The following is a 25,351-nucleotide window of genomic DNA, read 5'->3' on the forward strand; positions in this document are numbered from 1 at the left end:
CATAGCTGCCATCGTTCGATCAGTCTCTTCATTCCATGACGCTTTGTGCCTAGGTCTGACCATCACCAACAATCAAATATTTGGTACCTAATTTCTTCTAATGTTACAGGTTCAATAAATCGTGAAAAACCGGCATAAAGATTGGTTGGATATGGATCGCACTGAAAGGGGGATTTCCTGACCAGCAGTCTCTGAGGTCATATACATACATACGTACATGTACATATATATATATATATATATATTATATATATATATATATATATATATATATATGTGTGTGTGTGTGTGTGTGTGTGTGTGTGTGTGTGTGTGTGTGTGTGAGTGTGTGTGTGTGTGTGTGCGTGTGTGTGTGTCTATGTATATGTATATGTATTTAAGTATGTATGTATGTATAAGTACACACACACACACACACACACACACACACACACACACACATATATATATATATATATATATATATATATATATATATATATATATATATGCATATATCGTCTATGATTAAGATAAACAGGAGTAAAGACTGAATTATGAATTTACAAACTGACAAGATGGAGCCGTGATGACTGTAGGGAGTGTCTCATGGTCATATGAAGGTACAAGAAAACACGGAAGACGGTATTTTGGGGGAGGCATAAGTAAGGGTTTAGTAAACGAAAAAGGGATATTTTCATAGGTACAGGTAGATCATGGCAGAAGAGCTCATGTTCTATCATCGTTGATATAAGTGATCAAAGCCGTTAAAATGGGAGAGTAATTCTATATTCCTGTTTCTGAAAGAATTTTTTCATAGTTTAAATGTAGCAAGTATTCAAATATACACTACAGTATAGAGTAAGTACCTACCTTTTTTTTTATTCATGTTCTGTAGTTCGTTATCCACGAATCCAGGAATGTCAACTCTTAACGCTCTCAAGAAGTCTGGAAAAAATAAGATTTTGATAAAAATATGATGTGCTGAAAGATACTGTAACTAAAATTAATATCTACTTTTCTATACATATGACAGTTACACTGATACTATCTATGTCTGACAACAATATCCATAAAGGGAAACCTACCATCCTCTTCTTATTCTTGTGTGAACTTGACAGACGGGACTTATCTATTTATTCCAAGAAATTATTTACCTCTAAGTGTTCAAGTATAATAGCCTGACTATCATCTACATCTTTCAAGCATAGCTGAAACCCCCTTTCAACCTTAAGTGGGGCCGTCAGAAAGAGGAAAATTAATAACAAGCAGGGAGAAATACGAAAAGATAGTTAGTTTTGGTGAAGTAGTTAGAGATGTATAAAAAAAGAAAATAAATACAATGCAAAGGGAGAAAATATCAGCTTCCGGTTAATGAAGGGAAAGGAAGAAATATTTAGCATGGAAAAAACACCACAATTCTTAAGAGACTTTCTCGAAGGTTAAATGGCCAGAGTAAGTTGTAGCCAGATCAACAGTTAATTCAGGACCGTGGACAAAAGAAAAAATTGTTTTTAAAGAGCAGATCTTATTCTTCAGAACGATTTACTGCTGCTTAATTGCTAATTACCGAGGGACGATTTGGAGTAAATGAAGTGTCAGGGAATGGTAACTGGATAATTTAGGACGACAATTGCATATTCAAATGATTCATTGATAAAGGTCAAAAGGAGAAGGCAACTATACCAACTAACCCACGTAGACACTAGAACATAACGTATATGTAATTATTCAAGCATGAATATAGAACCATTTCTAAGGAAAACAGCTAAATCGAGTGACAGCAATAGTATCTAATACAAAACCTTCACTCGTAACAAAATAAATATATCACGTCATTAAATATTGTGTAATTTTTTCTATACATTTATTACAACTACAATGACAAAAATAAGAGCCAGAAATGGAACTAATACATATTTATTACCATTTCTCATGGAAATAATGCTTCCAGCTTCACCAAATTTCTTATCACTTGTGACATACCACACATGCAAGAAAAAAGCTCGACCTGTGATAATTTGCATTGCTGGTATTGTTTTTATACCTGCTTCAATAAGTGATTTGAGCTGAGTGCATATCCTCTGTCTAACTTTTCACATTTTAACTTTAATTTTTTTTAATACATAGAACCTTCATTTCCAGTCGTCTGTAATATAGCACGTTCAGCAAGATCATTGGTGTACAGGTAGGTGTATATATATATATATATATATATATATATATATATATATATATATATTATATATATATATATATATATATATATATATATATATATATATATATATATATATATATATATATATATATATATATATATATATATATATATATATATATATATATATATATATATATATATATATATATATATATATATATATATATATATATATATATATATATATATATATATATATATATATATATATATATATATATATATATATATATATATATATATATATATATATATACATATATATATATACATATATATATATATATATATATATATATATATATATATATATATATATACATATATATATATACATATATATATATATATATTATATATATATATATATATATATATATATATATATATACTAACATCCTTCCAAAGAAATATAAAGAAATCGTGACGCCCGGATGCGGGAAACGAACCCGTGATACCATAATCACGGCGAGGTCACCTTGCCGATCTGACCTCCTCGTGTTCAGGTCGGCAAGGTGACCTCGTCGTTTCCCGCTACCGGACAGCATGATTTCGTTAAATTTCTTTGAAAGTTGAATCTGAAGGCTTTGTAATGACACGCGTATCCAAAAAAGAGCAAAGAATTTGCGAAGTTAACAAGCCTTGTGGCTATTACATTTACATATGTATCTGGTAAAAATGACCAGAAGACTCTACAGATCATACATATGATAAATATACATATACGTGTATTATATATATATATATATATATATATACATATATATATATATATATATATATATATATATATTATATATATATATATATATATATGAAACAGGACTCTACAGATACACATATATATATACCATATACGTGTATATATATATATATATATACTATATATATATATATATATATATATATATATATATATATATATATAATATTATATATATATATATATATAATATATATATATATATATATATATATATATATATATATATATATATATATATATATATATATATATATATATATATATATATATATATATTATATATATGAAACAGGACGTACTTTCACTTTCAAATTATTTTTTTTTTATAAATTTACATATCGAACACCTATAAAAATGGTTCTCATTCCTCTCTCTCTCTCTCTCTCTCTCTCTCTCTCTCGATCGATCGATCGATCGAGAGAGAGAGAGAGAGAGAAAGACAGAGAGAGAGTCAGCAAAGGTGGGAGGAAGGACTGTTCCATTCCAGTGTTGTTTATAATGTACGTTTTATTTGGTTAGATTTTAAAGACTTTCCATGTTCCAATCAAAAATTTGAAACAAGTGCTTGAGCATAAACCTGCTATAAAATAAATCGAAAAAACATAAAAGATAAACTGTGAAATAAGAGAGACTGCTAATAACCAGGTTGATTGTGTATCCTCTTCCGCAAAGGTTTTCTCCTACCACCTGTTTAGAATATCTTACATCACGGAATTTATCTAGATAGTTTGAACTTAATTCATTACATGTAAAGTATCGCCTATGAAATACGCGAATGTAAATTTACTCTATAAACAAAAACTTGATGAATTCAAAATAATGAGAAAATTCCCGCATACACCGAGAAAATAATTTTCATAAATTTTGATAACACGATCATATCAGGAAAACAAGTAAGCATCGGCAAGAAAAATAAAATGCGCAATCACATTATCCAACCAAGGAAAAGCAATACGAATACGAGAAAATATCTTAAATGAAGCTACAGTTCACTAACAATACAAAAACAAAATGCAGAACTCGATTCAAGTTGATGCAAAGGACTTCAAACTATGTGAAACAGAACTCTATAAACACTAAAAGCAAAAGGGAACCACCATAAAACTTGTTCAAATAGGAATATTTATGCCAAATTTAAAAGGAAAAAGTCAGTTGCATTTTTTAGTCTTTAGCCTTTTGTCTAGATTCTTAAAATATATAGTACAGTTATCAAAAGATTCCTGTGTGATGGAAATTGATGCCAGTCGTAATAAAAGGATAGAAACGAATAAGGCAGTACCAAAAAATTAAAATAAATGTTAAAATAAAAAGCTCTCTCTCTCTCTCTCTCTCTCTCTCTCTCTCTCTCTCTCTCTCTCTCTCTCTCTCTCTCTCCGGCAATCTTCCATTAAATTCTGACTAAAATAAATCTACTACTAAAAAGTTTGTCTATACCTTACTACACTGTACATTCGAAGATATTGCAGAATTACGGTTCAGTGAAATATAATTTTCTTTGTCGATCTTTTCATGAAACTTTCTGTAACTGAATCGCTGGTATATTAATAGGAACGAGTGAAAGAGCAGAGGAGTTACAGGGAAATGGCCGCAGTAAAGAAAATGGAGGAAGAAGAGTTGGACTGTGAATGGCCTGTCGGAATGAAAGGGTGATGCTGAAGGAGAAAACATAGACAGACAGACATACAGACAGACATGCAATAGTACGATGGTAATATTCCATCCCTGACTTTGAGCAATTTTCATTTTAATTATATTTGAATGAAATTGGGGTTTTAATATGTTTAATCTTTTTAATAAAAGAGCTAGTCTTTTTTCTGGTGCTGAGGAAAATATACTTGAAGTTATTCGTTAAGAAAAATGAACTTATAAATTTAGCAATATCAGAAACAAATATAAAAAGGCCCATTAACTATGAGGGGGAGTTATGCTCATTAGCCCTACATTTTTATAGTGCCAGATATCAAATTCACCAAGATGCTGGAACCCTGCACCAAGTATATTAGTATTAAGTAAATAAGACATACCCTTCCTGCGTATAGTAGTATCCGATAGTATACATGGTATCGGATATAACAGGCATTATTCTTCGGTATAAATTACGAATTTGATCACTTTAGTATTCATTACCATGGTTCTATAGTTGTTTTATATTTATCATTCTATAATATCCTAATCGCAAACTTTATTTAGTATCAGTCACTAATAGTGACTTTAGAGGATTCTGCTACAACTACTACAACAATTATTATTTTTTTTTTTTCTCTCTATCACAGTCCTCCAATTCGACTGGGTGGTATTTATAGTGTGGGGTTCCGGGTTGCATCCTGCCTCCTTAGGAGTCCATCACTTTTCTTACTATGTGTGCCGTTTCTAGGATCACACTCTTCTGCATTAGTCCTGGAGCTACTTCAGCCTCTAGTTTTTCTAGATTCCTTTTCAGGGATCTTGGGATCGTGCCTAGTGCTCCTATGATTATGGGTACGATTTCCACTGGCATATCCCATATCCTTCTTATTTCTATTTTCAGATCTTGATACTTATCCAGTTTTTCCCTCTCTTTCTCTTCAACTCTGGTGTCCCATGGTATTGCGACATCAATGAGTGATACTTTCTTCTTGACTTTGTCAATCAACGTCACGTCTGGTCTGTTTGCACGTATCACCCTATCCGTTCTGATACCATAGTCCCAGAGGATCTTTGCCTGATCGTTTTCTATCACTCCTTCAGGTTGGTGCTCGTACCACTTATTACTGCAAGGTAGCTGATGTTTCTTGCACAGGCTCCAGTGGAGGGCTTTTGCCACTGAATCATGCCTCTTTTTGTACTGGTTCTGTGCAAGTGCCGGGCATTCACTTGCGATGTGGTTTATGGTTTCATTTTTCGTATTGCACTTCCTACATATGGGAGAGATGTTATTTCCGTCTATCGTTCTTTGAACATATCTGGTTCTTAGGGCCTGATCTTGTGTCGCTGTTATCATTCCTTCAGTTTCCTTCTTTAGCTCTCCCCTCTGTAGCCATTGCCAATTGTCATCGCTGGCTAGTTCTTTAGTCTGTCTCATGTATTGTCCGTGCATTGGTTTGTTGTGCCAGTCCTCTGTTCTGTCTGTCTTTCTCTGTCTCTCCTGTCTGTATATTTCTGGGTCTTCGTCTACTTTTATTGGTCCTTCTTCCCATGCACTCTTGAGCCACTCATCTTCACTGGTTTTCAGATATTGCCCCAGTGCTCTGTTTTCGATGTTGACGCAGTCCTCTATACTTAGTAGTCCTCTCCCTCCTTCCTTTCGTGTTATGTATAGTCTGTCCGTATTTGCTCTTGGGTGTAGTGCTTTGTGTATTGTCATATGTTTCCTGGTTTTCTTATCTATGCAGCGGAGTTCTGCCTTCGTCCATTCCACTATTCCTGCGCTGTATCTGATTACTGGCACTGCCCATGTGTTTATGGCTTTTATCATATTTCCGGCGTTGAGTTTTGACTTGAGTATCGCCTTGAGTCTCTGCATATATTCTTTCCTGATCGTGTCCTTCATCTCTTGGTGTTTTATATCCCCTTCTTCCATTATTCCCAGGTATTTGTATCCTGTCTCATCTATGTGTTTGATGTTGCTCCCATCTGGTAGCTTTATCCCTTCAGTTCTCGTTACTTTGCCTTTTTGTATGTTGACTAAGGCGCATTTTTCTATTCCAAACTCCATCCTGATGTCCCCAGATACAATCCTTACAGTCTGGATTAGGGTATCTATTTCCTTGATGCTCTTACCATACAGCTTGATGTCGTCCATGAACATCAGATGGTTGATTCTGTTGCCTCTTTTCTTGAGTTGGTACCCGGCATCCATCTTCTGTAGTACTTTTGTCATGGGAATCATGGCTACTACGAAGAGTAGTGGGGACAGTGAGTCGCCCTGGAAGATCCCTCTCCTGATATTAACCTCTGCTAGTCTTATTCCAGAGCTTGTAAGTATTGTATTCCAGTTGCGCATTGTATTTTTGAGGAAGCTGATGGTGTTTTCCTCTGCCCCATATATTTTCAGGCATTCTATTAGCCATGTGTGTGGTATCATGTCGAAGGCTTTCTTATAGTCTATCCATGCCATGCTTAGGTTGGTTTTCCTTCTCCTACTGTTCTTCATTATCATTTTCTCTATCAGGAGCTGGTCTTTTGTGCCCCTACACTTCCTTCTGCAGCCTTTCTGTTGGTGGGGGATGTGTTTGTCTCCTCTAGGTAGTTTGTATAGCCTTTCCACTGATGATACCTGTTAGTAACTTCCACATTATTTGGTAGGCAGGTGATAGGCCTTTAGTTACTGGCTATATTTCCCTTACTCTTGTCTTTTTGTACTAAGGATGTTCTTCCTGTGGTCATCCATTTGGGTGCTTGGTGATTTGAGATACAATGCTGGAGTTGTTCTGCTATTCGTGGGTGTAGGGCCTTGAAGTTTTTGAGCCAGTATCCATGGGCTTCATCGGGACCTGGGGCTTTCCAGTTTGGCATTTTCTTTAGTTGGTGTCTGACTGTGTCTGTCGTGATCTCTGTGAATCTTTGTTTTATTCTCCCTGTTTCTTCTTCCTTGACTTCCTGGAGCCATGTTGCATGTTTGTTGTGTGATACCGGATTGCTCCATATGTTTTCCCAGAGTCTCTTACTTGGTTCGGCTTCAGGAATTTCTGGGTGGTTGTCTTCCCCTCTTAGTTGGCTGTATAGTCTTTTCTGGTTGGTTCCGAATAGTTTGTTCTGTTGGTATCCCTTATTCCTGTTCATGTACCGTTGGATCTTGTGTGCTTTGGCCTTAAGCCTCTGTTTTACATCTTCTATTGTGTTGTTTAGTCCCCTCTCTTGTACTTTGTATTTCTCGTTGAGTTCCTCCCTTGTTTTCTTGCTTCTTAGCCTTTTTTCTGCCATCGCTTTCAGTTTACTCAAGTCAGATCTCATCACCATGATTTGCTTTTCCAGGCGCCTTTTCCAAGCAGGTTGCTGTTTTGGTTTCTGTTGGGTTGGTTGTGCTGGTGGTGTTGGTGTTCGAATCCCCATCAGTTCTGCTACTAATCTTGCTCCTGCATATACCAAGTTATTTGTTTCTGTGATACTGGTGGTGTGTATTATGCCCATTATTTCATTGACCTCACTTGTTTTCTCCCTTAATTTCTTGGTGTTGTAGGCTTTCATGGAAGGGATCTTTGTTCTCTCTGTATCTGGCTCCATCCATTGTCTAATCTTTTCTACCCATTCCGTCCTCTCTGTTACTTCGTCGGTGTTTCTTCGTGTGTCGTTGTTTGGTACCTCATCCTCCCTGTCGTCTTCTGTGGCATCGTCTCTCAGTTCGTCTTCGTGTAATTCGTTGTCGTGTGACATTTCCCTTTCCAGTTCTTCTCTTTCTGTTGGGGAGAGCCAGTTGTTTTTCTTTATGTTCCTTACTTGGTCTGCCAGCCTCTGCTCTGTTTATTATTATTATTATTATTATTATTATTATTATTATTATTATTATTATTATTATTATTATTATTATTATTATTATAAGTACCTCTTTTTGAGAAATAAAGGAGACGAAAACAATCCTTCTTACATTGATTTTTAAACTAAATTCTAATGACAATACGGACTGCCGTATCTTTCGAATGTTGCTCTCCCCTTCAGTAGAACAAATCTAAGTGAGGATTAATCTGCAATAATTTTGTATACGTTGCCATTGCATAGCTTCTCATCAAGCGTCCAATTTAGACTTTCCCCTTAGCCTGGATTAGAATTTCCAGGTAAATGGTGTTGGTTAACCAAAGAAACAGTACCAACCTTAACTTCTCTTACCACACTCGAAAGGCCGGTCTCTGGTAAGACATAATTCGTTTTAATCCTATTTAAGCTACCAAAGGACTTACTACCTGGTCCCAGAGTGTACAGCTATATAGAATGTAAAAGTTCCAATCCTTCGTTACAATGAGTTACAAGGATTAGAATGTCTCAAAGACTTATTAGTCCATCCGAGGAGACATCGTGTGCTCACTTATCTGTATGAGCAGGTTTTACTGTAAATTCATAGTGTCCTAATGATTTTGTCTAGCTTTCTTTTAAACTCTTCCACGCTGTTATCGTTTACAACTTCTGGTGGTAGTTTATTCCACGTGTCACATATCTTGTATGTAAAGAAGTTCCCACAATGGGATGTGTTGTATCTCTTCAGTTCTATTTTCCATCCATTATTTCTTGTCTGGTTTTCGTTTAATGTAAATAAGAAGGCTGGAAAAACAGATACACAAAGGATTTGGTGTATGAAAATCAGCTTTAATGTTTTAGCAATTTTTGGCTGAGACGAACATCACGGAAAGAATTTTGCTTATGGTGCATGATACTTAGAAAAAATAATATCAAAATATGCGGAATTGTGGAAGGGAGATGAAGAAGCACTAAATGCACGGCAGTTAAAAAAAATATAGCAGCTTACTGGTGTAGTTTGAAAGCTAAATTGGATAATGTTTCTTTGGTTGACCAGCATCGTTTACGTTGTAATCCTAATCCTTACTAAAGGGGAAAACATTATAGTAGAATCTCAAATATTAACGCAAATACACGGTTGGTGAGGTCTGCTGGGGCAGCATTTATGAACACCGAGAGTTAAATAATTCTGTACTTTTGCACTACTGTTTCAACAGATGTGTTTCTGGTAACTATATTATTAATATTATTTATTATTATTATTGTTGTTTCTAGGAGTAATATCTTTTTGATAATTATTATTTCTCTTTCGAATGATGAAAAAAACCATATAGAACATCTTTACATCGCCTTAGATAACCGAATATACTAACATTACGCTGATAAAAAGAAGATTATGAGACGCACAGAGAACAATCTACATAAATGACATAGGGTAGAATAACAGCTATAACATTCAAGGCTACCGCCCTCATAGAAGGTCTCCCCCGAAATAATAAGAAATTATAATTCGAGAGAACACAGTAATAGGAATTTTAATGATACTTCACAGTATAACACCAACATATCAGAAATTTACTTTTAAACACAAATAACTTAGGTCAGTGACAGGTCTTCGGATTCTAAATTTCTTAACATTTTAACATTGTATCGATGAACTGAATGTAGAATTTAGGCACAAGTCCAAGCACTGAGACCTAAGAGGTCATTCATTGCTGAAACGGATATTGCCACTAAAAGGACTGAAAGGTGTAACGGGAGGAAAGCCTCGCAGTTGCACTGTGAATTAACTGTTGGGAGAGGGTGGAAAGAGAGATGGAAGAAAGAGTGTAAAAGCAGGTACAGTAAAAGGAACGAAAGGGGTTGCAGCTAGGGGCCGAAGGGACGCTAGAAAGACCCTTAAGTAATCCCTACAGTTCACCGCATGAGGGGCACAGACGGCACAGCTTCCCTATGGGAAACATGATATCAAAGGTTTAATTAAAGGACGAAGCTGCATATCTAGGAAGTACCGATGATATGGGCGAGTGACCCTCGCATACAAAAATCGAAAATGCTTCATTGAGGTCAGGGATGAATATCAATGTTTGCATTAACAGGTACTGGGAAATTTTAGTTAGCTGCTGCAGTTACTGGGTAAATTCACAGTGAATATTGCCTGGTCTCTCATTCTGGAATCTGTTTTTATATGTATAAACAAATATAAGTAAGTATGAAGGAGTTTGTGTACGTGTATATATATATATATATATATATATATATATATATATATATATATATATATATATATATATATATATATATATATATATATATATATATTATATATATATATATATATATATAATATCCATTAGCCTAATTCGATTATTTTGCAGTTCTCTCCTACAGAGGTGGACCATCATGCAATAAGAATAGCAATGTGTCTCTAAAGATCCAAACTTGTCCACTTCATCCCTCTCTATTCCTATTCATCTGAGTCAATTCCGATGGAATGATTTCTGTGTATAAGGTTTAAGGTAAATTGCTACCAGCCGACAGTTATCTAACTTCTGTCACAGCAAACTTCTGGTGTCTCTTGGAGCGTCAATTATGGCGAAGTAGTGAGTAGCACAATATGTGATTTTGTAACATTAAGTGGATATTTCTTTTCCTTGACAGCTGTTGCCACTCAACTCTCTCTCTCCTTCCCCTCTCTCTCTCTCTCCTCGCTCTCTCCCCCTTCATCTCTCTCTCTCTCTCTCCTTTCCCAGTTTGTACATATTTTTTGAAGATGATAATTTTCTTTTTTATCTTTTTATTTTTCATATTCCTTCATAAAATGTCTACGTTACGCTTTATACACAAACATATACAACACCCCTATAAATATAAAATATTATATATATTATTATATATAATATAATAATATTAAATTATATATTATATATATAATATATTATATATATAATATATAAATGTATAAAGTATATATGTAAGATATACATATATTATATATATATATATAATATATATTAATATATATAATATATATATAAAATATGTTATGTATATGATATATATATATATATATATATATATATATATATATATACATATACTATATATATATATATAATTATATATGTATATGTATATGTATATATATATCTATATATAATATATATTATATATATATATATATATATATATATATATAATTCGAGCTACAAATGTCCTTTAATATCTAATTCGCTCTACCTCGGAATTGATCGGACGGTGGTTCGATCCCATGAGGGACGAAATTATTATCAACTAAAAAGTCTTCTTCGGTACATATATGAAAATATATCAATTCCGAGGTAGAGCGAATTAGATATTAAAGGACATTTGTAGCTCGAATGATATATAATAACTATATATATATATATATATATATATATATTATATAATATATTATATATATATATATAATATAATTATATATATAAGAGATCCTCACATGAAAATGAAGAAGGAAGTACGAAGACCTACAACTTTTATTCCAAAGTCATCTTCAGGGTACTGAACAATTTTAATTAAGAGAACATAAAGTTAAAATTGGAAATAGAACAGGATAAAACCCTACCATTTCTTGACACAGTCGTTATGAGAACCGACATCGGTTTTAAATTCAAAGTATACCGTAAACCAACCGCAGTGAATGATTTCATAACTTTTCCAGCCATCACCCCAAGAAAAACGAACAGTCTTCTCAGGGATGTTTGTACGAGCATATAGAATTGTGATCCTGAATTCTTAGAAGAGGAAATTCAGAACATCTATGAAATAGCGAGAGAATTATGTTACCCAAGGTATTTTATTCATAGTTGCCTCCAAAGTGGCAAAAAATCATTTTAATGCAACGAAAGATCAAGTAATTTTGAAATTGAAAATATTTTAGTTTTGCCATACCGCTGTGAATTTTTATCAATTGTACGTAGTCTGAAATGTCTGAATATAAATGTTGTTTTTAGCAATAATTCATCTGTCAAGAATGCATTGTTTTGTAATAAACCAGTGATGACAACAGGAGGTGTGTACAAAATTAACTGCTCTGTTTGTAATTTGCCTTATATTGGACAATCCGGTAAGGAGCTAAGTAAGAGAGTTACACAACATAAATATAATGTACGGGTTGCAAACAGTTCAAGTGCCATTTTTTGTCACGTGAGGGATTTTGAACACCCTATGGACTGGAATTCAGCTAGAGTCATTTTTAGAAGTTCATCAATGCATGACAGATTGTTAGTTGAAGGTTGCCTCATTAGTTCTTTTAGTAACATGAATTTGAACGATGGTCTTTTTAAGATGGACGAATTGTTGAAAAGTTTTATTCTTGATGATTTAAAAGTTAAACGAGTTGTTAGATATTTTACAAACAGATAGTTTTGTACTGTGATTTGCAGTAACTGCATATTTCCGCTAAGTAATAAGTCTTTTGTTTTGAACAATGTTTATTTGCAAACTTAAGTAGGTTGTTGACTTGTTTTATTGTTATTTGTGGCCTCATGTTGCTTTCTTGTGTAAGTTGTTCTCTTGAAATTGTTCATTACCCTGAAGATGACTTTGGAATAAAAGTTGAAAGTCTTGGTATCTTCTTCTTTAATTTTTTCGTGAGGACCTATATACACTTTACCCACGGGACCATTGTGGAATTGCAAATATGTATATATATATATATATATATATAGTATATATATATATATATATACATATACATATATATATATATATATATAATATATATATATATATATATATATATATAATATATATATATATAATGGTCTTATTATCAACAATGACTCCTTTAATTGGGAAAGGCTCTGAACTTAGGTCTGGATATATCTTGAAACCTAAGCATCTCTTATATAAGCCAATCTTCACTTTTCAAAATTACTTTAAAAGTCTTTCACGAGAGTTACTTATGGTCAGGCAGACAGACGAACAGAAAATGACACCAACAAGGAGAATAAGATGTGCGTTAAATATCGGTGACTAAAGATTATTGAGGGGGAAAAATAAGATAATAAAAATAAATAAATATATAAATCTAGGGCCTTGAAAACGAAAAGCTTTTTCTTAATAAGTTCCTGTCTTCAAAATAAAATAACCATATTCTAATTATGCCTATGTTACATAATTGTTTATTCAGTTATTTGGTTGTTGTACTGAAAGAGATTTCATTAAAGAATATTATTGTGATCAATGACCTAATCGAAACTGTTTTCTTGCTTTAACCATGCTATACTTCTTTTGGTATTAAGTATATTTTTGAGTTTATGGAAATTCATTCCTCTTTTCTTAAATAAATGTTAAGGCACTACTTCACACACTGATCCCCATACAATTGAGTAATTTTCTGATAACGAAGTGCGATCGTAGTTCCTTTTACCCTACATTCACGATAATTAACAGTATACTCTCCTATGGTTTCTCTGACGTCTAAAATCATAACTGTTTCTATTTTCTTTCTTTTATCTTCATCTGAGAACCCTTATACACAGAGTCAAACATAAAACCCAAGAGGTTTCTAAAGGGAACTCAACCTACAAAGAGAGATAAGTAACGTGAAAGTTGATAAACACTTAATTATTAAGGGATATAAAACAAAACCGATATTGCTTAATTTATGAGACGTCATCAGTAAGTAGGGGAAACTATTCCACATTTTAGTTGTGTCCAAAATAGGTCTTCTGGCAAAGCAGGTAGTATGAAACCTGATAACACAGAACGACACACCAATTGCAGCAGTCTAGTGCTACACGTGCACGCGCGCGCAAAAAAAAAAAAAAAAAGTTATGTCAGGTAAAGAGGAGTACAGAGGAAGTTTGTCGTTGGAGTCCATTCTACGCAAAAAGAAAAAAAAAATGAAATCGCTGGGAGTTGATTAAATACACTTGACTTAAAACTCGACTCTATCCAAGAGTTTGAAATGATAATAGTGTCAAAAGCCCAAAACCACACTGCAGAACAGCACTTCAAACAAAAAAGACACAATAGCTTCATCATCAGATATTCGAAAGTAATTCAGCAATATGCTTACCTTTTGGGAAACCAAAGAAGCAATATTACATATATGCTTAATAAAGTTCAGTTTCTTATCAAAAGTTACACCTAAAATCTTAGAAGACACTAAAAATTAAAATCTTGCCATATATATAAATCAGGATAGCTATCTCACTTTGAATTTTAGACGAGTTAAGCCTCATGCCCCAAAGCCTACGCCACTAATGAACACATGCAAGATCTCTGTATGGACTTAAGGCACGTAGAATTTACTACAGATAGAAGTGCAGCACCACTCGCGTATGCAATCAATTGGATCTGTTTACCCTGTCAAGTGTCACTATGATAGCTAAGAAACCCTTTGGATTATGCCTATCAAAATTCCTTTACAATACTCATAAATATCCACCAATTCCAAATAATCTTATCTTGTAGATAAGTGCTTCATGATTCACATGGTCAAAGGCTGCACTAAAATCTAAACTGACCGTGCATTTACAAGGTGGTAGATATTGACAAGAATGCATCACAATACTACCACGGCCCTTACAAAATCCAAACTGTAATGCTGATAGTAGGTTATAAGCTTCCAAGAAGAATGCAGAGATGCTTCTAAAAACCTTAGATAAACAGGGGTATGAGAAGGAACATTGTCCGTCCCAGAGGTAATGCACCAATGATTCCTTCCATCAAACAGAGGAGTAACTTGCAAGTCCAATTAATCTTTGGAAAACAGGCACTATGTCGTCATAACTGTCAAGTCACAGAACTAAGGAATCATCACAGTTTCCTCACAAAGCCTTGAACCAAAAGTTCTGCCATCGGTTTACTGCAATATACTGAAGTTCTGTCAGGTGCTATAATATGAGGCATACTATGAAAAACTCCAAAGAGTGGTGGCTTTTGGCATCACTGGAGAGCAGAATATTCCACAAAATATTCCACACATCCTCATGATAAGCTTTTTTAACTCTCTCATACACAACCAGATTTTGATTTCTCAATGAAACTATGATATGAAAGTCAATCGACTGTCCTTACATAAATTATAAGTTCCTTTTTTCATGTCAGGCAAGCTTACATGCAGAGTTAAACCAAGGGTAATCTTCAAGATGAAAGTAGGGGATTTCGGATGGAATTGCCCTCTCAATAATAATGCTAGGATGATCATTTAAACACTCAGTAATATTCGGACTTCTATAAATATCGCTCCAAATTAGCTTTATAAGATCACAGTTAATGCCATCCCGAAAAGGCTGGGATTTCAATTTTACATGTTTCTTGAAAAGCTGACATCAAGAACAACCTGATTCATTGCCACATTAATGTTAATTGAACTATGATCAAGCGAGCCCTGTGAGTACGTCAAGACGGTTGCCAGATTGTTGTATAAGTTCATTCATTAACTTCTAACAGCCAAAGATAGTGGGCAATTCTAAAGCAACAACACCAAGTTTATCTTTAGCTGCAACAGAGCTCAGATATTCGGTGTTATGATCATTGTTTATATATACTTTATATATATATATATATATATATATATATATATATATATATATATATATATATATAAGTCTATCACATTACCGCGATTCATATACATATATCGAACTACAAATGTCCTTTAATATCTAATTCGCTTTCTACCTCGGAAATAATATATTTTCATATATGTTTAACCGAGGGGGAATTTATTAAGCGATAATTTATTAAGCGATAATAGAATTGGCGATCGCCAATTCTATTATCGCTTAATAAATTCCCCCTCGGTTAAACATATATGAAAATATATTAATTCCGAGGTAGAGCGAATTAGATATTAAAGGACATTTGTAGTTCGATATATATATATATATATATATATATATATATATATATATATATATATATATATATATATATATATATATATATATATATATACACACACACACACACACACACATTATCTGACCACTACGGCATTGCCCGGGAAAACTCAGAAAAACTCATAAATATTTTCCCATAACTGTTGTACTCACTGTCCCATTTATCCAGATATTAACGTGGAGACTGTCCCATTTATCCAAGTATTACTGTACTGACTGTCTTTTTATCCAAGGGATACGGGAAGGGTGTATGGGTTTGAAAGCTACCCATTACCCAATTATGTCAATGTTGGCCATGTGTGAAACTTTGTCTAAATCAGTAACGAAGTTACCACATAAGTTGCAAAGGGAAGACGGGAAGGGGGAACAGGTTTGAAACCTACTTATTATATAAACTAAGTCAAATGATGGCCACATCCCAAATTTTGTCTAGATTGATCAAGTGATTATCCACATAATTTACAAAGGGGAGGAGAAAGGGGGATGGGGGAAGGGGGATTGGGGTATGGGTCTGAATCCTACCCTATTATCTAAGCTGGGTTAAATGATGACCACCTGCCAAATCTTGTGTAGATGGTGAAGCGATTACCACACAGTTACAAAGGAATGGGGGATGGGGAAGGGGGTACGGATTTGAAACCTATCCTATTATCTCAGTTGGGTCAAATGATAGCAGCGAGCCAAATTCTGTCTAGATCGGTCAAGCGGTTCGGATTTCTATAGTGCACAAACAATGCAAACATACATACAAACATGCAAATATCCACTTCAGTACATATATATATATATATATATATATATATATATATATATATATATATATATATATATACTATATACGTCGTATATAAATAATATATAATGAGCAGGGGTTTCATGGTCTTTTATGTAAATGAACTGACCACAGATCAATATACACTTTTACAAGAAAGTCTTTCACATTTGCCACTCACAATCGTTCTCATTTATAATTAGCTTTCCAATGATGGAGATTGAAAACGAAGTGACGTCTGAGTGGAGATGTAAAAATATCTTTAATCTCAAATCTAATACTTTCTTCTCACTCTCTCTGTTTCTTAGATATTTTCCAACAACACAACCTAAGTAAAACAGTATTGTTCTTCCCTCGACCTACGTATCTTTGGTTCCTCTAGGTTTTTTATTATCTGTTCAGCTTCTTTTTATGCCCGTTACTTTTTGTCACGGAACTAATATGTTCAATTTTTTTCGTTTCTAACATATTTCCCCTTTTCATTATAAGCCTGAATACCATAGGGGTAAACATGAGTGAATATTAATTTCTTTTTCTAAATGTCACCCTGCCTCTACTGCTACTTAAATAATCTATATTTAACTCCCATTTTCAGTAAATAAAATTTACTTAATACTTACTTTTTTCTCTTTATTCATCTAAGCAACTAACCGACTTCCCGTTACCATAAATTTTTCCAACTAATTTTATATTTAAAGTCTTGTTTTTACACAGTTTTCCTTAACATCAGTCTAAAGCTAGGTTACGAGTGCCATACCTTTTTCCATGCTAGTTGTGACACATTAAAGACCTCCAAGTACGAGATAGCTAGTTCACTGGTTAGAATAGAATAGAAGAGAATATGTAATTTAGGATACAGGCCAAGCAATGGGACCTACGAGGTCACTCAGCGCTGCAATGGAAATTGACAGAAACAAGTTATGCAATGCGTAACAGAGGAAAACCTCGTAGTTCCACTGAAACAACTGCTAGTAGCCTGTGGAAAATCAGATAGAACAAAGAAAAAAATGAATGGTAGTACAATGAAAGGAATGATACAGATGTCGCAGCTAGGAGCCAAAAGGACGTTGCAAAGACTCATGAGTAATGTCTACAGTGCACTACGTGAGGTGCACTGACACCACTATCCCCTACGGGCTTCACTGGTTAGGGCAACAGTGGCTCAAAGGGATTGAAACCTTAAATGGTTTTCAGAGCTCCGGCTCTCTCAGTGATCTAGCCCTTTTCACTCATATTTATTTCACTCAGCAGAGTCTTCCCATCGGGGAGAACTGCTCAGTCAGAGTTTCCCGAGGGAGGAATTTCAGCCCAGTATAATATTTTCCCTTCAGAAAAATTCACATTTAGGCTAACGAGGTAGGTTGTCGAACAACCACACCCTCATCATCATAATCATTAGCGTTGTTTATGTTAAGAAGGCCTAATTTCGCTTCTTAATTTGCCCATATATATTTGATAATGTTCTTGAATATTTCATTCTTCTACACCACAACTTTGGGTGAATAAATGCCTTTAGCTTCTTCCTAAGGTTTCGTTTTATTTTGCCATAACTTTTGAACGGTTTGGTGCCTTATATTATGGGTTATTTTCTAATATCACAGGTGAGTTTTGGTTATATTAATCAATACTTGTTGATCCTTTGTGTTTATGATTTCGTTATTTTATCTAGGTGCATCCTTCATAAAACGTCAAACATACATACTATGATCAATTCTTCCTTTAATAATTAGCCAAAAGAGATAAGCAAGTTTTTCTGCCTTTTCACTGGAATCCTGGAATTGCTTAGACAAACTATTTAGCAGACTATAAAAACTGTTACATTAACGTAGTTTTCAGATTTCCAAGCTATGTACAACTATGTTCTAATTTACACACATTTAAGAATTTCTTTATGGAGACTACATTTCTTAGACGAGTGTGAGATTTTCACAACATTCTATATTTTATGTATTATATGTCGAGCCTCATTTTACAATCCTACGTTCATTGGTCTTTACTATGTGCACAAAAGACCACGTGCACAGTCATGTCAGTTATTTATACTGTTTTACTATGATCTTTTAGGTAACGTTTAACACATCAATATAAATTTTATATGTTCCTTCATAAAACACTAATATTTTTTTATTCACCCAACTCGTTCTGTACTTAATTACCCTCCCATTTTGACCTAATCTTAGTGTTACCCATACATAGGTAAAATTGTGCATCTGCAAAAAATCTTATCACCCTGCATATATGAAGTGTAATGATAAGATTTTATGAAGTGTAATAATTAGTCCTCAAAGCACAGACTGGAGCTGGATTTACCATTGCTCCTTCATATTTAAAAATATATTTGAATGAAATAGTTCAACCACTTCTTTGTATCATCATCAATGCCTACCCCTGACAAGCCTTGCTATATCCCATGTACTACTGCACCGAACTCTAGGTCTGGCTGGTGTTATTTAGCCATTCAGGCTTATATGACAAATAAGGCCCCGTCCACACGGCCGAGCTTTGCTCGACGAACTTTGTTCGATGTGACGTCAGAAGCGGGGAAACTGCGGTAAAGTTCTGACTTTTCCCGCTGTTTCTCCGCTTCTGACGTCACATCGGACAAAGTTCGTCGACCAAAGCTCGACCGTGTGGACGGGGCCTAAGAAATGTTAAATTTGCGAACTACAAGACACTAGGGCATGTTAGTTTGGGCATCGAGGGCAGGGAAACCCTCTAATCATTTAATGTGTGGTAACCTATGTTACGTTAAATTGGTTTGATTTTAAGGCTTCATTCATGCCCATTTAATCGTTTTCAGTTCCTTTATGTTAAGTTTAACCACCATTTATAAACAAACCTTAATGGTTTTGTTTAACTCTTTTCTTAATTCATCAATGTTGTGAATCTCCCAAAGTTCTAACACATTGCCAATATGATCGATCTCAAGTACAGTAAAACTATGATCTTATTATTACTTAACTGACAATTTACCGAGTCTGAATTTCAATCTCCAGAGAAACCTTTTATATAAACAAAGAATAAAATGAATATACTAGATGATGCCTTTCAGGTATTTTCTTTCCCTGGATACCATAAAATTACATTACTAACATTAACAGCGAATGAATAAAAAAAAACAAAATCTTGGAGGAATGATGCATCAGGATCAAACTACCCTAGTTATTTCCACCTTTAGTTTATATTAAATACAAACTTTTTAATTTCAAGTTTTGTTAAAAGGATTACTTTTCAAATTATATCATCCGCTCTATATGGTATTAACACAACACTTATTTTCCTCGGACAAAAAAAATTATTATTATGCTTTCTCTTTAATAGCTTTCTCAGTACCCCATATTTAGAAGTTTTGCTCTCATATTAACAGATATCTTATACCTGGCTAATAATCACTAAAGTGAAAGTATCTTAATCTTTTTTTAACTATAATAAAAGATCAAGCATTGGATTTTGCAGACATTAGATTACTCTGATTTAACCAACAGTTTATTAAAGACAAATATACTCTAGTTTAAAATATACTTTAGATATTTACTTCGGTTTTAAGGCAAGAAAATCTTCAAGTATCCTATTGTTGAAGGTGAGAATGCTCATATTTGAACTGCTGCATTTATTTAAGTGGAAAATAACTAATTGCACATATGAACCGCATTTATTTATTTAAGTGGAAAATAACGATTTGCACATATGATCCATCAGTGCAAAGCAACTAATGATCATAAATTTTCAATCCTTTTCCACGCTTATACTGAACATCTAAATCATACCATGGCACATATGGTTTGACTCAAGGTTTAAGCAATGAAATGTTAAATCAATTACAGTAACCTAAGTCAATAGGAATTAAAAAATTTACGTCGTTTAAAATTTTAGAGAGTTTCTTCAATTTTTTGGTCAAGAAAACCTACCAGTTTGTAACTGCTTATGTTGCTGAAGATAATGATCATATTTAAAGTTCATTAATTAATATTAAAGTGGCATATAATTCCGCCTGTGAACCATCAAATGCACAGTTATTTATAGCATACAATGAAGTGTATCAGTAATGCAATGCTCCATTCTCACCTCATTAATACAATATTGGGAGGGTAAAAGCAAAGAACTCAAGTTCTTGAATAGCAGTAGTATTGCTTTCTTGGTATTATCTTAACTGTTCCTGTAAGTTGTTACAGTCAACATATCCTGTAAAACAAAACTACGGCAGAAAATTGATTGTAATTACATACGCTTGAGTTGTAATGATCATGCAACAAATCTAAGATTCTTATACATTCAGTAAAATAGAGTTTCATTAACTTATATGAACGGTCACCTTCACAAGTTTTATAATTTTTTCGATACAAACCAACCTCTAATATACTGATCCTCTGACCAGACCCAGAAAGAAAAATAAAAAAAGGTAAACATGTTCGAGCATCACAAGGGACCACAGGCATACAACGAAACACAAAAGTGTTAAAAAGGAAGTGATCAAATGGACGACCGTTAACAGGTCAAGATGTCCGGACCTTGTTAACTTTCAAATTACTGGAACAAAGTATCCAGTTTCCTTATAGAATGTATAACAGCCATGGCAAAGACTAGGTTTGTGTATCGTAATAACGGGAAAACATAGGTCTGTTCATTGTAGTTTCAATATCACACATGTTACAAGCCTTAAACTAGTAAGCTGAATGTGAATTTGAATCATTAACAAATGACAATCATAACAAAAGTTCCAAAATCAAAATTAACAGTTCTATCAAGACAATAATTACGTTAGATTTTATGTTTAAAATATTGCATTATCAAAGGTTTAAGTTAATTGCTTTAACTGAAAGAAATTTCCAAAGTTAATGTCCCTCAAGTTCTTAAGTACAGGTGCAAAACCAAACTAAACTACTGTTGAACATTGAATATTATATCAAAAATAACAAAAGTAATTTTAACAATTACCTTAACTTTTTGAAAAGTTCAGCATAAATTCTAATTAAACTTAAAGTGTAAAAATAAAAGTAATTTCTATGTTGTGATGATTTGCCTAAAACCAGCGTGATTCTTAAAAATTAAATTCTTAAGCATAGAATATAAACATTAAGTTACTTTTAAAAAAATTTAAACAAAAAGGACTTTATCAAGGTACGTTAACTTTTGAAATGGGCTAGACTAATGTGTAAGCGATTACATAATAAAAATGTGGAATGTTATTCAATATATATAAAAAACTAAAACTAAAGAGGTCAACCAGATTGCTTGCAGGAATGTGATCAGACCAGAGACGATAAAGATGACGTATACAATAAAGTAGGCTAAGTTGACATGCCGTCACCTGTGGTCATTCATTTGTTTTGAAACATTAGTCCAAGCTTCCTGCTTGAGACAACTACCGCGACCTATAATTCAAACGGCCTACGTGATTTCTAATGTGTCTCATTTGTATGTATGTTCATATGTTCGAGCTACTGTCTGCTTCCTTTATGACTTGTAACCGAGATGGTAGTGGGAACAGAACAGAATTAGCCATCATCATTGGCAGAAGCGATCAAGCCATCTTCATTGGCAGACCTGTGCAATCCTATATTCATCATGTAATCTCAGAGAATAGAACTATTTTTTATACGTCGTGTTTTCTACTAGAAACCTCACATCAGAAAGATATCATCATGAGTTTAACACATCGTCGTCATAACCACTTCATAAGTTATCAGCAAACCCCAAGACACTCCAATGAGTATGGAAGTGCATAACCAACCGACTTAGCGTAAGATTATCGCAAGTCTAACATTACCTCATAGGGCGCCTTATTATACAAGGCAACAGCCCTAATATTGGTGGCAGACTACTACAAGAACTCTACAACGACTTCTGAAGAAAAACCAGAATAATGAATAATGTATCATATCAGAAGTCAACGACGACGAAAGCAACAGATTCTTCAAGCAACTTAGTATCATCGTTTAGTGAGCGACTTCAGAAAACAACAAGAACTCTTCAATGTCTTCCGAAGAATAACGAATAATGTATCATATCAGAAATCAACGACGACGAAAGCAAGAGATTCTTCAAGCAACTTAGTATCATCGTTTAGTGAGCGTTTCCAGCACTTCAAGAAATAAACCGAACGCGTCTCTAGCATCGGAGCTTCAAAGGACACGAATCATCCAAACAACGCGCACGGGGGAAACTCAAGCCAAAAAACCAGGTCATCCGCTAAACAGAGAAGGAGGGCCAAGGGCACATCGTTATCGGAACACCGTGACTTCCCACAAAATCAAGCTAAGTACAATTTTTTTATTCATTTGGAGTAACTGAGTGTTTCCTTTACAGGTCGAATTTTCGTTATTCCTGTGGCTGAAGTTACGAGACATTCTTAATCTTACTTTTTTACAGAAATTATCTACATCATTGAGATTTCGCTACTGCGAGTTTTTATCTTTGAGTTTCTGTTTCCAGAAGTTCTACTGAAATATCATAATCATATACTGTGTTAATTTTATCATTTTGGGTGATTATTAAATCTTTACGAAACAAATCATATTAAACAGTGAATATGCGTTTACGCAGTGGTCGTCTGTATTTATACAGATGCATGGATAGGGTAGTTAGGCACCGTAGTGATAAGAAAACACACAAAAACAAGTGGAACACCCGTACAAATCTGGATAAATTAGAGGTAACACTATTTTTGGTCAAACAATAAAAGCTCCTTTGCAAAGTCCCGATCGCAGTTTCAGCCTTTAGTTATGCGTAAAAAATTGAATCTCAATGACTCAACTTTAAAACATATGGCTGGATTGCAAGGAATAACATGTCTATAAACACTTTCATTAGGTTAACATACTTAACATTCATATAAGCAAATCAACAAAATGTCTAAATGCGCTGACCTGGATCCCTCACTATTTCAAATTTTAGCAAAGAATGAAGTAAACAACAGCAAGTACAAACAGTTAATATTGAATGCAGTAGAGATAACTTGTCTTAATAGTAATCGCTCATACATTCGTTGCTTTATACGTAACTAGCAGCAACATAATGCTAAAAACATACAATACGTTGCCGATGGTAATAAAGAGAAGAATCCTAATTATTATAAAGAGAAATAGGTAAACAGTAGCCCTAAAAAAATCAGAAACAAACAAATCGTGCTTAAGCAAACTTGTTACTGTGTCATCTAGTCAGTCGGTCAGGGTCAGTCAAATCTGCCGAAGTGTTCAAAGCATAGCAAATTCCACATAAGCAACTTCAGCAGAGAGGGAGAGCGATGTTGGATAAATTAAAAAGGAATTTTCCTATGCATCACACGACCGTATCAAGTAATCAGAGCAGGTTCTCGTTTTTTAATATATAAGTTATTATAAGTAGTGGTGGATTAAGCCCGACTGTACGCGCCATAAAAATTAGAATATCTTTTTTTTATGCCTTTAGTCCACGTAATATCCTGTATTTACGGACTCACCGTCTGTTGTTCAAACTTCCCTAATGAGAAGTCTGGATAAGCGAGCACTTACAGATAGTTATAGTTATAAAAAAAACATTATCTTACGTCCTGCCAAATAAGGCGTGTTTATCAAAGGAGAATTCTATAAACCTTCAAACATATTAAAATCCGTTTTGAACAAAAAGAGACAGTTAATCAAATAACTTATATAGAAGAACTTATCATTTGTCTCATAAATCGTAACATTGTTCAAATGACCCAACAGAATTCTCCCAAAACCGCAGTCGCAGTTTGCACGCAAAATCTCAAGACGCATGCACCCTCGAATGTCTTAGTGCGTGTAAAAAGACTTTGCTGGGATCTGAAATTTTAATTCTTCCCGACACTCTGAAATATAACGATTTCCGTGAACAAAGCCCCTAGACACGGTTGACTCGCAGCAACAAGTTAATTTAGTAATCCACAAAACCTATACATATAAATATCGCATTTTTTTTATTGTTGCTAATTTTTAATCACGCCCAACCAATCGTAGATGAATCTCTCTTATACTCTATCTAAAGTAATATCCGTAAAGTTATCCAAGCAGAGGTGATTCAGCAGAAATTTTTTTATCTTTTATCTGAATACCAGGAAATTTCTCCACTAGCGAGTGATCTCTGGGGAAAAATGGATGTCATTGAAAACAAAATACTGTCTAAGGACAAACATAAAGCTATATACATACCTTCGTATAGACTCCCAATGAAAATTTCAAAATAGAGATAGATGACGAAGTTGAGAAAAATGTTAGTAATAGGAGTCATTAGGAAATCAAATATCCCAGCTTGGACTTACTTAAAGGCTTTCATCAGATACAATTAGC

Source organism: Macrobrachium nipponense, chromosome 6, assembly GCF_015104395.2.
Source record: "Macrobrachium nipponense isolate FS-2020 chromosome 6, ASM1510439v2, whole genome shotgun sequence".
NCBI lineage: Eukaryota > Metazoa > Arthropoda > Malacostraca > Decapoda > Palaemonidae > Macrobrachium > Macrobrachium nipponense.